Source organism: Capsicum annuum, chromosome 4 (genome assembly GCF_002878395.1).
Source record: "Capsicum annuum cultivar UCD-10X-F1 chromosome 4, UCD10Xv1.1, whole genome shotgun sequence".
NCBI lineage: Eukaryota > Viridiplantae > Streptophyta > Magnoliopsida > Solanales > Solanaceae > Capsicum > Capsicum annuum.
Window position 1 is genome coordinate 67,386,917 of NC_061114.1, and position 15,809 is coordinate 67,402,725.

Sequence of the window (15,809 nt, forward strand, 5' to 3'; positions counted from 1 at the left end):
TGTAGACGCTATATCTCAAGGCTAACACCATGTTACATCATCAACTTTTTCTTTGTAGGTAGTATATTTAGAGATGAGAAAGAAATATATTTGGAAGTGCAACAAATGTGTATTTTTTGTCAAAACCCTATTCTATTGGGGTGTGGCTACACAACTCCTCTGATGTAAGATGTCGTGTTCTCTTTAGAGACATGCCTCTTGAGATCCAAAGTCCAATTCTAGAATATTCCAATTCTATAATATTATGTGAGCTAATGCATTTCACCCGTTTATTGAGTTGTCTTTCTACTATGTTCAAGAAACACTTCAAAATAGAAAAACCATGGTACTCAATAAAAAAGTCCAAGCTCCTTTACTGTAGTCATCAATTATAATTGGAAAATATTTAAACCCATTGTATGTATGTTGCTAGTATGTACGATCAATATCAATTAAATCAAATATGCCTTTAGATCCGATTTCACTGATGCAAAAGGGATTTGTTTTTGTCTGTTTGGGGACATTGACACATGCAATAAGAATTTTAAGGAAACTTAACAAAGCTTAAAACTTTTATTACTGAAAAGGGCAAAATCCCAAGTATGAAATGCCAAAGTGTTACATCTGAAATAATACGTAACATCCCAAAATTTTTATGCTAAGATTCAAATCGTTCTTTATATGTATAGGCCTGAAAATAAAAATTTATAATTTTAAGTAAGTGTTATGATCAATACCCTAGTGTGATGAGTACTTTTGATGTTAATCATGGTCATAAGAAACATTTAGCAATCAATCAAGTTTTAGTACAAGATTCTACTAGGGTCATAATATGTGTTTGCATATTATAAGTCTTGAGATTGGGTTGCAAATTATATTTTGAATTTATGAGATAAGTATGAAATGGTGATGAAACCCTTTTCTAGAGATTGCCTTAACTATTTGGTGAATTGAACTAGAAGAGTAAACTGAACATATTTTTCTTCCATCTTTATTAAAGTGTTTGATATATTTTTTGGGTGGTCAAATATTATTTCTACTTGATAAGTTACGGTATATTAACATTTTAATGAAACAAGAATGAGTTGACCCATATTAAATTATTTTATACAAAACTTGAGGAACTATGGCTTCTAATCAGTAATGGACTTCATAAATAGCTTGATTGATTCTTCATGGATCAATTTTATACATGGTTTTTTAAATTACGTCATAATAAATTGATGAAAGATCTTACGATAATGTGTCACGGCCCAAGACTACTCCTAGTCATAACACGATGCTTAAGGTCACAAGTGAGCCCAAGCTAACCCATGATCTGGTAACTACTGTGAGCACTGAATAAAGTGATAATACAAAATTATATGTGGAATATAAACTGATAAATATTCTATCAAGGTGTAATACGAAAACAATACCCAACATGTCTGAATATCTATAAAAACTGAGAACAGGTCTGACTATCTGAAAGCCACTAAAACATGAGGAGTTAATGGGACAAACCCCCAACTAACTCCGACAGACTAAAGTAAAGGAATACTATAAATAACTTGTCCTTGATGGATGAGGACTCACCACAACTACTGCTGAGTAGCACTAAATTGACTAAGGGTGATCAGGGTACTGAGCGTTCGAACATATGTTATAAGACAACATAGTGCAAAAAAGCATGCGATCAGTACTTTGAATGAACTAGCACGTGAGATAAGGACTAACTGAAGTGCATATAAAAACTGAGCATGAATGCATAAACATGTAAAATGAATGCAAGACCAAGTAAAACATTTACTCAAATAATCTGTAAAACTGATTGACTGAATAGTTGATAAACTGAACACTTGGTCATGCAAACCTGAGATGATATAACCTAAATACTAAACTAAAACTGTGGGATCTATCATGTAACCAATATGCCCCAATATAAGTTGATCGAGGTCTAACTTGTAATCCCAGTTGGAAGGGTATCAGTACCTTGTCAGGGGTACCAACACATGGCTGGCGATTTAGATCCAACAAAACTGATGTCCTGAAGGATTATGGTGTCACTCTCTACTGTCAAGTTCCCCTAAGAGAATGTCAATACTCAACTGGAAGGAAGACCTCTCAATACCTACGTTGGCTACATAGTTCTGGAACTTAAGGACTGCTACTAAAGGTTTCACCCTCGACTGGCAGGAAAGCCTCTATCCCTAAATTTGCTTGGTGCTAAATCCTACTCCCAGCTGAACTAACACTAGTACGAATTAGATTTAATAGGAATTACAATTTATAATTGCTCAACATAAATCTGATAATCTGTATATTGAGATAAAATTATGATCTAATTGACTTGTTGCTTGAAATAGAAAACATGCATAAACATATAGGTATCGGGTGTTCATAACCCTCCAGCACTGAATAATACTTTGAATACAATAATATCATTTAAAATATTACAAGGAAATTCATGATTTAGAAACCCAAAACATAAAATATATCACTAAGTTGATGAAATCCATGATTATGAATATGGAAATATGTTAAACTTATGAGGAAAACATGCTCACATGGTTTAATTCATAACTTGATAAACTAACATGGTATCAACTGGACATGACATGGATGACTGAGATTATAAAACATGTAAGAGTATAATTCACATGGAGAAAACACGATGTCATGGTTTGTATTCATAACTATTAGGAGAAAATTGAGTAAATTCACACTTAACATCAAAATTTCGTAAAAGGATGGGAAAAGGATTTATACTTGAAAACAAGGGATTCTTGGAATTCAATGGATGGAAGAAACCCATTGATGAATCTCCAGATACCTGTGTTGCTTGAATTCTTGAAGAAAACTTGGGATTGGGACCTTGGATGGATGAATTCTTGGAATGATTTTTGTATTCTTGAGGATGAGAGATTTTATACGTCGTTAATTGATGATGAATGGGGCAAATAATTCCTCTCTTGAAATCATGAATTGAGTATTTAGGGAGAAGGGAAAAGGACTAAAATGTACCCTTTAACTATAATAAAACTGCCTCAAATTATACAATTTGTGTGCCACGGAGGCTATCGTAAGGGCCAGCCTTCGTGACACGCTGCATATTGCGGATACGTTCTTCTGTGACAAGCTAAAATCATAGAGGCTTACTACCTTTGTAATCTAAAAACAACTTGAACCTCTTTCAAAAATTTCAAAACTCTCCCGAATGACCTTTTTAACATTCCTAAACATATTTCAACTTATAAATCAATGTTTCAAACTTGAGAAGGCAAAAAATAAAATGTTCAAAATATTGGGGTGTTAAAATGGCCAAAATACTTGTACTTTTAAATTAATGGCTTTATGACCTCTAAACATATGATGAATAGCTGGAAACTCATCTTGAATCTTGCAGGGTATTACAATATTTTCCTCTTAGGATCATTCATCCTAGAAAGAAACTATCTGAGCTGAGGTACTAGAAAGACTAAGATCATGTACTGAATACTTATGAGCTGAATCATGATTAAATAACTGAATTTGAAATATTACGCATGAACTGGACTGAATTTATGAATGGATTTTATGACTTAAGGATGGCTTAATAGCTAAGATAGGAAATGAGAGAATCAATCTAAGGTAAACTATTATATAAGACCCTGCATTTTCGGGCTAGTCTTTGAATCATCGTTCCTACGTGTATAAGCTATAATACAAATGATTCCCATGTGAATATAAGTTTCATGATCCTTATCCTCTTGTCTTATGTGCTTTCGAGGTGAAAAATGTTCATAAGAATCACTTAGAACAAAGTTGAGCTTAGAGCTTTTGATTCGTCCAAAGTTTGGTATTCGATTCTACAAGGGTCGACTTTAAATGTGTATAAATTTTGATATATGTGGAATTTTTTGTCTAAAGACCCACTAAATTGTAGATAATTGAATCATTTTTCCAACATTACCAATTTCACCTTATTCCAATACCCGACCAAAAAGTTATGGGTTTTCCGTTAGAGGCAGTAACTGGAGGCGATATGCCCATGTCGTGGGCCTTACTGTGTCGCTCTAGAGGGAGCATCGCGGGATCTATCACATCGTACTGAAAATCGCATCATCTGGTCCATTACTTCACGTTTTCAACTTCTTAAGGGTCAAGGGTCACTTTGGTCCTTTTCCCTCAACCCCAAACATCCAAGGGAGGATTTATAGCATCCAAAAGAGAATTATTTTCCAATTTTCATCATTAAAACCTCGCGTAAACCCTCTCTTTTCCCCATGAACAAATTTTAAGTTTCTCTTCTCAAGAACATAAAGAATGCATGATTTCTAAGATTCAAGATTTCTTCCCCAAGAAATTCAAGAACTCAAGTTTCAATTTCAAGTTTCTTCAAGAAATCATCTATTAAGGTATGTGGGAGTTCATCCATGGATCCTTTTTCACTCATCGAGCCCAAAAACCCTCTTTTCAATTAAAGAATGAGGTTTTATTCTTATTATGGAGTTTTGTATGTTCAAGAAAGATTTAGTTTCATGATTTCATAGTATTTTTAATTCAATTCAGTCCACGTTTGATTCCATGCAAGATGTTGAATTTTCCATGCCATTAATTTGAGTTTCCCATGCGTCATTCAAGTAAACTCCATGATAGATCCTAAATTCATGATTTTTAGCATCATTCCCATATTTCAAATTCATGTTTTCCATATGTTTGATGAAATTCTCATATCATGTTCAATCAATTTCAAGATGAACCCCCAAGTTATGAATTTTGCCATGTAACTCTATTGTTCTCCCATGTTTAATATATCCTTATGTTCAAGCTATGATCTCTACATGTTGTGATGAAATGCCCATGCCCCATTTCAAGAGAATTTCATGTAAATCCTCAATTCATTATTTTAGTTATGTAATCATGTCATGCTTCCACGTTTAAGATATTCACATGCACAAATTTATGGTCCCCATGTGTTTGATGAAATTCCCAAATGATGGGTTTCTTTGAATAATGCTTTCTTATTATATTTTTGAAGCTTTAGTATGTCCTTTTTGTTATTGCTATCGAGCCATGGGGGTTATGAATACCCGAAAATTTAGTTGTTTACTTAGTTTTAGTATTTTTAGAATGTTTTCAGATAAACCATGAGTGTTGTCATCTAGCTAGTCATCATAATCAGTTTAAAGGTTAATAATTACCTCAGAATCTGTATGCACTATTATTTTTAAAATACCATGACCTGAGCTTATCAGTTATTAGTTATCAGTGCATACACCAGTTAGTAATCCGTGTCAGTTCAGTTGAGAGTAGAATTCAGTACCGAACGAACCCAAGGATGGGGGCATTCCTGCTAGCATAGGGTTTGACCCTTAGTAGCAATCCCTGAGTTACAGAACTACGTAGCCAACGTAGGTTTGAGATGTCTTCTGCCAGTTTAGGGTTGACATATATCTCATAAGTTTCCTGCCAATATAGGGTTGCTCTTTAGTCCTTTGAGACTTTATTTTAGTAGATCTACACAACGAATGTTAGTACTCGTGGCATGGTACTAACACCCTTCCACTAGGGTTACAAGTTGGACCCTGATTAGCTCAGATTGGGGCCTGTCGATTAGATGATACCTCCCATATTCTCAGTTTAATAATTAGTTTCTGAGTTCTATTTCAATTTTTCTTGACTAAGCATACAGACTTTTAGATACTCAGTTTTATAGCTTTCAGTTTTTCAGACTATAGATTATCTTAGTACCATAATAGATATACAATTAGTCCTGCATTCTCATATAATATAGTTTTCATGCATTCCCACTCAATTATCTCATATTGTTCTGTTAGTCCTTATCTCATATACTCAGTATCCCATAGTTCCATCCCAGTTATTCAGACTAACTACAGTTCAGTATTACGTGATCATTCAGTCATCAGTTATTCAGTGTTCGAATATCAGTAGTCCATATTCATGTATCAGCTACTCAATATATAGGTACTAGTTACCCTTTTTACTTAGATTTCAATCATTCCGCAACCCAGATATCAGTTATTCAGTTAATCAGATCAGCTTAGTACATGTATGTTTGGTTTCGCATGTTTATGTATCCATGCTTTATTGTGTCCCAGCTTTAGTTCTACTTATTATGCAAAAGTAAATATTTTAAACTAAGCGTAGTGATTCACCAGCTTACCAGATTATGTTTGTTTCTCATTCTTTTAAGATAATTTAGCTTTAAGTTTATTCAAGCCTATTGGTGAGTCTACTTAAACTTAGCATGCTTTCTTTAAGATTACGTATGAAATTAGTTTTACTTATTGCATTCATCCCTGTATATTCAGTACATTCCAGAAATACTGATCCACATATATATCTATGTGCTACATTGTCTCATAATGTAGGTACCACTTATAGCCTATGCATCATGATCAGAAAGTTGTAGTTTCCCGCCAGCAGGTGACAAGTTCTCTCATTTTGGGAACTCCAGACAGTTTTAGTTCATGTACAGTTCATTTATTTTTCATATGTATTGATTAGTGGTTGTTGGAGGCATGTCCCAACTATCTATATCAGTATAGTAGAGCCATCATAGATGTCAGTCAGAGTCAGTCATGTAGTTTGAGTTCTTTCTCAATTTTATCAGATTATAAACCTTATCAGTATTGTAACTATTCAGATTATGATATGATTATGTTCCCACATAGTAAACTCAGTTATTTTATACATTATAAATTAGTTTCTCAATAGTATACTAGTTCATGGGTTAGCTTTGGATCACTTGTAGTTTCAAGCACCGTGTGATGACTAGAGGGTAGTCTCGAGTCATTACAAACTTGGTATCATAGCCCAGAGTTCAAGTTTCCTAGGGTGTCTATAAAGCCGTGTCAAGTAGAGTTTTGCGGAATGGTACGGAGATGTCTGTACTTTTCTTCAAGAGGCTACAGGGCATTTAAGAAATATTTCCCTTCTTTCATGTCTCAAATTATGTTATAGAAAGGTTCTCTAAGAAACTTATACATCTTGCTCTATTCATGTCATCTCTACCTTATTTTCAAGTAAACAGAAATAGTCAAGCTCAAATTCCTACAAATAAAGTTTTCTCAGAGTCCCCATGGACAATTATAGGATTGCACGTGAGCTCAAAATATACCATTAGTTCCCTTATTTTTTGAACTTTGAAAATATTCATTTTTATTCATGAAAAACCTACATTGAGGCAAAGTTAGATGTGCTTTCAGTCCCTTCTCAGAATTCTATGATAGAATATAATCTAGAGTTAGAATCATAAACTCAGAAGTTTAGCAGTGGTGGAGTTGGGATAGTGTAATATGGATTGAGTATGTTATGATCCTTAGGGCTAATTATATGAAGGTAAACTGGTAGGCTTGAAATAATGTATGCAAGAACTTAAGTTTGTTGCTTTTAAATTATATGTTGTTGATGTCGGATGTTCATGTGTGATGGTAGTTCTCATGGTTTAGATGTGATATTAGTAGGCTATGAAGGAAGTTAGTATGGTTCATTGAAAGTCTTGGGATATCCATGTTAAGTGTTAGAGTCTGAGTTTGAATCTTTGAAAATTGTGCTAATTAAAAAAAAGTTGAAGCTCTAGATTGTGTGAACATAGAGTAAAGTTATTGCAGTTCAGTTTAGTGTTTATGAAGTGGTTCAGAGACTTAGGATAATGGCTTAAAGCTAAGGGGAAGATGATAGAACAAGTAACCAAGTTAGGCTCTCAGATTTTAGTAGTGATGTCAGTGTGTTATAGAATAACAATAAGGGAGAAAGATACTCAACCCATTTTTGTCTCAGTGCAAAGTGTTGTATTTTATTCATCATAACATCTACTCATGCCTTACATGTTATCTCCATCATCCCAGCTCGCGTTTTATAGAAAATCATGTACACTTTTAGTTCCCAATATGAGAAGTTCCAGTTCACTCAATAGTACGAATCATGTTTCGTGGAATCATGAACTCTAAACTCAAGTCATGCAGCTCATGGCTCATGTACCCATGCTTTATAGTATGTTCAGTTCCAGGTACTCATGTTACATCTCTAATGATCAGTTAAATTTAGTTTATGTCATGTATGCCCTCAGTTTAGATCTCTTTGATAAATCTGTGATGTTGATACTCTATTCCTCAGGCCTCAGTAAAGTGTCAAGTTATGTATAGTATCCCTTTGTGTTTCAGGTCCTCATGTTCTAACCTTTCATTGCCTTTTCCTTATGTCAAGATAGTGATGATGAGAAGTTGTGAAGAACAGGGGGTATTAAATTCATGATTCAGATTAGTATTATAATGTTATGGGTTTACTTTGTAGATTCGAGTAGGCTTAAACATGGTGAGAGAACTTAGTTCAGCTCAAAATTAAGTAGGTAGAGTTACCAGTGCCCATGTAAATATTTTAAGTAGCCTCAAGTGAGGTGTAGTCTTGAAGTGGAATGTATAGTTGAGTTTAGGCTTTTAGTATAATTCAGTCCGTATAGCCAACAATCCAGTCTAGCAATCAGACAGACAAGTTTCTATGGCTTTTCATCTTTCCTATTCATGAGGTAATTCACATCCATGAAAATTTCAAATTCAGATTAGTTTATGCATATGCATTAGTTTTAGGTTCCAGATATCCAGTCATGATTCAATCTGTAAGTGTCCCGTGCATCATCTCAGTCTTTCCTCAGTATTTTAACCAAGTCAGTATCATTCAGGGGATGAAGTATCCCAAGGGAGATGTTGAAATACCCTAAGTATCCATGTCCTAAAACTTTCATCTCTTTCTTATGAAACAAGATCCAGCTTGAAGTAATGGTTACTCATAAGTTGACTCTCTCGTTTCTAACTTAGCCTTATGACCATTCTCATGTCAGTACATGTATTCACGAAATCAGTTCAGTTCATGTATCATTCTTAGAATTAGTTATACAATCATGTTCTAAGTCATGCAAGTTCATAATATGATCTCAGTTACCTTTGTATGGTACTCTCATTCTAACTAGTCTCATTCGAGGATGAATATTCCCAAGGGGGAGATAATGTAAGACCCCAGATTATTGGGCTAGTCTTTGAACCGTAGTTCCTACATGTATAAGTTATAATCTAAATGATTCTTATGTGAATATAAGTTTCATGATCCTTATCCTCGTGTTTGATATGCTTTCGAGGTGAAAAATGTTCATAAGAATCACTTAGAACAAAGTTGAGCTTAGAGCCTATGATTCGTCCAAAGTTTGGTATTCAATTCTACAAGGGTCTAATTTAAATATGTATAACTTTTGATATACGTGGAATTTTTCATGTCAACACCCACCAAATTGTATATAATTGAATCAGTTTTCCAACACTACCAATTTTGTCTTAATTTGATACCCGAGCAAAAAGTTATGAATTTTTCCGTAAGAGGCAGTAACTGGGGGTGATATTCCCGCGCTGCGGGCCTTACTGCGCCACTCTAGAGGAGGCGTCGTGGGATATATCATCCCGAACTAAAAATTGCGTCATCTGGTCCATTCCTTCACATTTTTAACTTCTTAAGGGTCAAGGGGCACTTTGGTCCTTTCCTCTCAACCCCAAACGTCCAAGGAACGATTTATAGCATCCAAAAGGACATTATTTGCAACTTTCATCATCAAATCCCCACGTAAACCCTCCCTTTTCCCCATGAACAAGGTTTAAGTTTCTCTTCTCAAGAACACAAATAATTCATGAATTCCAAGATTCAAGCTTTCTTCCCCCAAGAAATTCAAGAACTCAAGTTTCAATTTCAAGTTTCTTCAAGAAATCATCTATTAAGATATGTGGGAGTTCATCCATGGGTCTTCTTTCACCCATAGAGCCCAAAAACCCTCTTTTCAATTAAAGAATAAAGTTTTATTCTTATTATGGAGTTTTGTATGTTCAAGAAAGATTTATTTTCATGATTTCATAGTGTTTTTAATTCAATTCAATCCACGTGTGATTCCATGCAAGATGTCGAATTCCCCATGCCATTAATTTGAGTTTCCCATGCTTCATTCAAGTGAATTCCATGATAGATCATAGATTCATGATTTTTAGCAACATTCACATGTTTCAAATTCATGCTTTCCACATGTTTGATGAAATTCCCATATCATGTTCAATCAATTACAAGATGAACCCCCCAAGTTATGAATTTTTCCATGTAACTCTATTGTTCTCCCATGTTTAAGATATCCTTATGTTTAAGCTATAATCTCTACATGTTGTGAAGAAATGCCCATGTACTATTTCAAGAGAATTTTATGTAAATCCCTAATTTATTATTTTAGTTATGTAAGCATGTCATGCTTCCATGTTCAAGATATTCCCATGCACAAGTTTATGGTCCTCATGTGTTTGATGAAATGCCTAAATGATGGGTTTCTTTGAATAATGCTTCCTTATTATGTTTCTGAAGATTTAGTATGTCCCTGTTGTTATTGCTATCGAGTCCTGGGGTTTATGAATACCCAAAAACTTAGTTATTTACTTAGTTTCAGTATTTTTAGAATGTATTCAGATAAACCATGAGTCTTGTCATCCAGTTAGTCGTCATAATTATTTTAAAGGTTAATAATTACCTCAGAATCTATATGCACTGTTGGTTTTAAAATAGCATGACCTAAGCTTATCAGTTATTAGTTATCAGTGCATGCACTATTTAGTAATCTGTGTAAGTTCAGTTGAGAGTAGGATTCAGCACCGAGCCAACCCAGGGATGGGGGCATTTCTGCCAGCATAGGGTTTGACCTTAGTAGCAATCCCTGAGTTACAAAACTACATAGCCAGCGTAGGTTTGAGATGTCTTCCTACTTGTTTAGGGTTGATACATATCTCAGGAGTTTCCTGCCAGTATAGGGTTACTCTTTAGTCCTTTGGGACTATATTTTAGTGGATCCACACAACCAATGTTAGTACCTATGGCACGGTACTGACGCCCTTCTAGATAGAGTTATAGGTTGGACCCCGATTAGGTCAGATTGAGGCATGGCGGTTAGATGATACCTCCCATAGCCTCAGTTCAATATTCAGTTTTGAAATTCAATTTCAGATTTGCTTAACTAAGTGTACAGACTTTCAGACATTCAGTTTTACATCGTTCAGTTTTTCAAATTATAAATTATCTCAGTACCATAGTAGATATACACTTAGTCCTGTATTTTTAGATAATATAGTTTTCATGAATTCCCATTCAATTATTTCATGTTGTTCCATTAGTCCTTATCTCATATGCTCAGTATTCCATAGTTCCAGCCCAGTTATCCAAACTAACTACAGTTTAGTATTACGTGATCAGTATTCAGTCATCAGCTATTCAGTGTTCGAATATCAGTAGTCCATGTTCATCTATCAGATACTCAGTATATAGGTACTAGCTACCCCTTTACTTAGAGTTCAATCATTTCGTAACCCAGACATTAGTTATTTAGTTAATCAGATCAGCTCAGTACATGTATGTTTGGTCTCGCATGTTCATGTATCCATGCTTTATCGTATCCCAGCTTTAGTTCTATTTATTGTATCCCAGCTTTAGTTCTACTTATAATGCAAAACTAAATATTTTAAACTATGTGTAGTGATTCACCAACTTACCATATTATGTTTATTGCTTATGCTTTTTAGATGATTCAACTTTTAGTTTATTCCAGCCTATTGGTGAGTCTACTTATACTTAGCATGCATGTTTTAAGATTACGTATGAAATTAGTTTTACTTATTATATTCACCCCTGCATATTCAGTACATTCCAGAAGTACCGATCCACATATATGTCTATATGCTACATTGTCTCATAATGTAGGTACCAGTTATAGCCTACGCATCATGATCAAACAGTTGCAGTTTCTAGACAGCAGGTGATAAGTTCTTCCGTTTTGTGAACTCTAGACAGTTTTAGTTCATGCATAATTTATTTATTTTTCATATGTATTGATTAGTGATAGTTGAAGGCATGTCCCAACTATCTATAGTTAGTATAGTAGAGGCTTCATAGATGTCAGTCAGAGTCAGTCATGTAATTTGAGTTCTTTCTCAATTTTATCAGATTGTAAATCTTATCAGTATTTTAACTATTCGGATTATGACATGATAAGTTTCTCGCATAATAAACTCAGTTATTTTACACATTATAAATTAGTTTCTCAATAATATGCCAGTTCGTAGGTTAGCTTGGGATCACTTGTGGTTCCAAGCACTGTGTGACGACTAAGGTCTAGTCTCGGGTCGTTACACATTACCTTAAGTTTAATCTGAATTCATAGAGAAAAGATGGGCATACTTGGTTTGCAGATCTGCTTCAGTTTCCCATGCATCTCCCTCAACGGACTTTTTCCATAGAACCTTAACCAAGGGAACTTCCTTATTCCTTAACCTACGAATCTGATGGTCAAGGATTTCAACTGGGACTTCTTCGAAGGAAAGGCTATCTTGTATGTCCACATTCTCTAAACGAATGACAGAAGCTGAGTCACCAATGCATTTATTTATCAACGAGATATGAAACACTGGATACGTTGATGTCAATTCAGCAGGTAACTCTAACTCATAAGCTACCCTCCTAAAACAGCTTAAGATCCCGTATGGGACATCATAACGGGGAATGAGCTTCCCTTTTTTACTGAATTGTTTCACCCCTTTCATGGGTGAAATTTTAATAAACCAAGTCACCAACATCAAACTTAAGATCTCTTCTCTTCATATTAGCATAGGATTTTTTTTGTCGACTCTAAGCTGTCTTCAACCTTTCTCGAATTAATTAAACTTTCTCCATCACCTCATACACTGAATCTGGCCCTATCAAAGCAGCCTCACCTACTGTAAACCAACCAATAGGAGATCTACACTTCCTTCAATAGAGAGCTTCAAACACCTACTTCAAACCAACCAATATAAGATCTACACCACCTTCCATAGAGAGCTTCAAATGGAGTCATCTGAATACTAGAGTGATAGTTGTTGTAGGCAAACATGATCAAAGGTAAGTGGTTATCCAAAATACCCTTAAAGTCGATAACACAAGCCATCAACATGTCTTCTAATGTCTGAATGATCCGCTTTGCCTGACCATCTGTTTGAGGATGAAAATCTGTACTGAGATGGACTTGGGTACCAAGACCCTTATGAAAATCCTTCCAAAAATGAGAGATAAACTGAGTACCTCTATCTGAAATGATGGTCGATGAAACCCCATGCAATTTTACCAACTCCCTAAGATACAGTCTAGCATAATCCTTGCCTGAATACAAAGTATGGATTCATAATAAATGGGCTGGCTTGGTCATTCTATCCACAATGACCCAAATTAAATCATGCTGATGACGCGTATGAGTTAACCCTGTAACAAAATCCATGTTAACTACCTCCTACTTCTAAGTGGTGATTGTAAACTCCTAAAACTTACCACTAGGCCTTTGGTGTTCAACCATAACCCATTGATAATTCAAACACTTAGCCAAGAATTCAGCAATATCATTCTTCATACCATTCCACCAATATATTTCCCATAAATCACGGTACATCTTAGTGGCTCTCAGGTGAACAGAATATCGCACACCATGAACTTCTGCTAATATTCGCTATCTCAGATCATCCACACTCAGAACACATAATCTTCCCTGAAAATAAAGCACACTATCTCTACCTTGGGAGAATAACTCTACCTTTTGATCCCGAACTGCCTCCTTCAACTTGACCAAGATAGGATCTCTAGTTTACTTTTCTTTCACTTCATCCACAAATGAAGATTTTGAAATATTCTGAACCCATACACTACCTTTGGACGAATCAACTAACCGAACACCTAATCTAGCAGGCTGATGAATTCATGAACTAAATCCTTCTTTTCCTCCTCAATATGTGCAATATTTCCTATAAACAATCTACTAAGGGCATAGACCACTACATTAGCCTTACCTAAGTGATACAAAATGCTCATATCATAGTCCTTCAATAATTTAAGCCACCTTCTCTGACAAAGATTTAGAATATTCTAAGTGAACACATACAGTAAACTCTTATGATCTGTAAACACATCAACACGGACTCCATAAAGGTAATGCCTCCAAATTTGTAAGGCAAAGACAACTACTGCTAACTCAAGATCATTGGTGGATAATTCTTCTCATGGGGTTTAAGCTGTCTAGAGGCATAAGCTATAACCTTACCTCGCTACATCAACACACAACCAAGGTCAACTCTCAAAGCATCACAATAAACCATAAACTCATCTGAACCCTATGGTAGAGTTAATATTGGAGCAGAAGTGAGTCAAGTCTTCAACCCTTGAAAACTCTTCTCATAGGAACTTGATCAGTAAAATTTAACTCACTTTTGGGTTAGTTGAGACATGGGGGAAGCAATAGAAGAAAATCCTTTAACAAATCATCATTAATAACTTGGTAAACTAATGAAACTTTTGATATCTGATAGAGAGATGGGCCTAGGCCATTTTCTCACTGCTTCAATCTTTTGAGGATCAACTCGATTGCCATAACTGAAAATGATGTGACCAAAAAAAGCTACTAATCTCAACCAGAATTAGTATTTGCTGAACTTAGCGTGTAACTGGTGATACTTAAGGATCTACAATATAATCCTCTAATAGTCTGCATGATCACCTTCACTAAAATAATAGACGAGGATGTCATCTATAAATATTATGATGAATATGTCCACGTACTGCTTGAACACCCTATTTATCAAGTCCATAAATATTGTAGGAGCATTCGTTATTCTAAAAGACATTACAAGAAATTCAAAGTGATCATACCGAGTTCTAACAGTTGTCTTCAAAATATCACATTCTCTGACTCTAAGCTCATAATAGCCGGATCTGAGGTCTATCTTAGAGAAATAGTTTGCATCCTGAAGTTGGTCGAACAAGTCATCAATCCTAGGGAGAGCATACTTATTATTGATTGTAACTTTGTTCAACTAATGGTAGTTGATGCACATTCTAAGGGAATCATCTTTCTTGTGCACAAAGAAAACTGAAGCACCCCACGGAGAGACACTAGGCCTGATAAAACCCTTATCTAAGAGATCTTTCAACTGGTCCTTCAATTCCTTAAGCTAGTTGGATCTATTCTGTATGATATAATTGAGATAGGATGGGTATCTAGGAGAAGATCCATTACGAAGTCAATTTCCCTCTTGGGAGGAACTCTGAGAAGATCTTCAGGGAATACTTTTGGAAACTCATTTACTATAGAAACTATCTCAAGACTTGAAGTTTTAGAATTTGAGTCCTTGACTCGAACAAAATGGTAAATACATCCCTTAGATTTGATCTTTCTTGCCTTAAGATAGGAGAAGAATCGACCTATAGTCACTAAAATACTATCCCTTGATTCTGTAACAGGTTCATTAGGAAACTGGAACTAGCCTATTCTATCTCTACAGCCAACTGAGGCATAGTACGAGTGAAGCTAATCTATGCTGAGAATGACATCAAAGTTAGTCATCTCTAACTCCACAAGGTCAACTAAAGTGACTTTCTGAGACACTGTGATCGGGCAATTTCTGTATACCCATCAGGCTACAGTAGAACTACCTACTAAGGTAGACACTGAGAAGGGCTCTGCTAATATGTTGAGACTAATACTAAAATATTAGCAATATAAGGATTCACAAAAGAAAGTGAAGCTTTAGGGTCTAACAATGCATAAATGTGAAGGTGAAAGATTTGTAACGTACCCGTAACCACATCAGGGGAACTTTCCTAATCCTGCCAAGTCTGTAGAGCATAAAATAGGTTCTGATCCTTCCCACTGGTGGAAATAGAGGTCGCACCCTATTGAGTCGAGCGACCTACTAGAGCTGATAAAAAGTTGGATTGACCCTATTAAAGAAAGTTCTTTCCCCTCTGGGTAACCCCTAGGC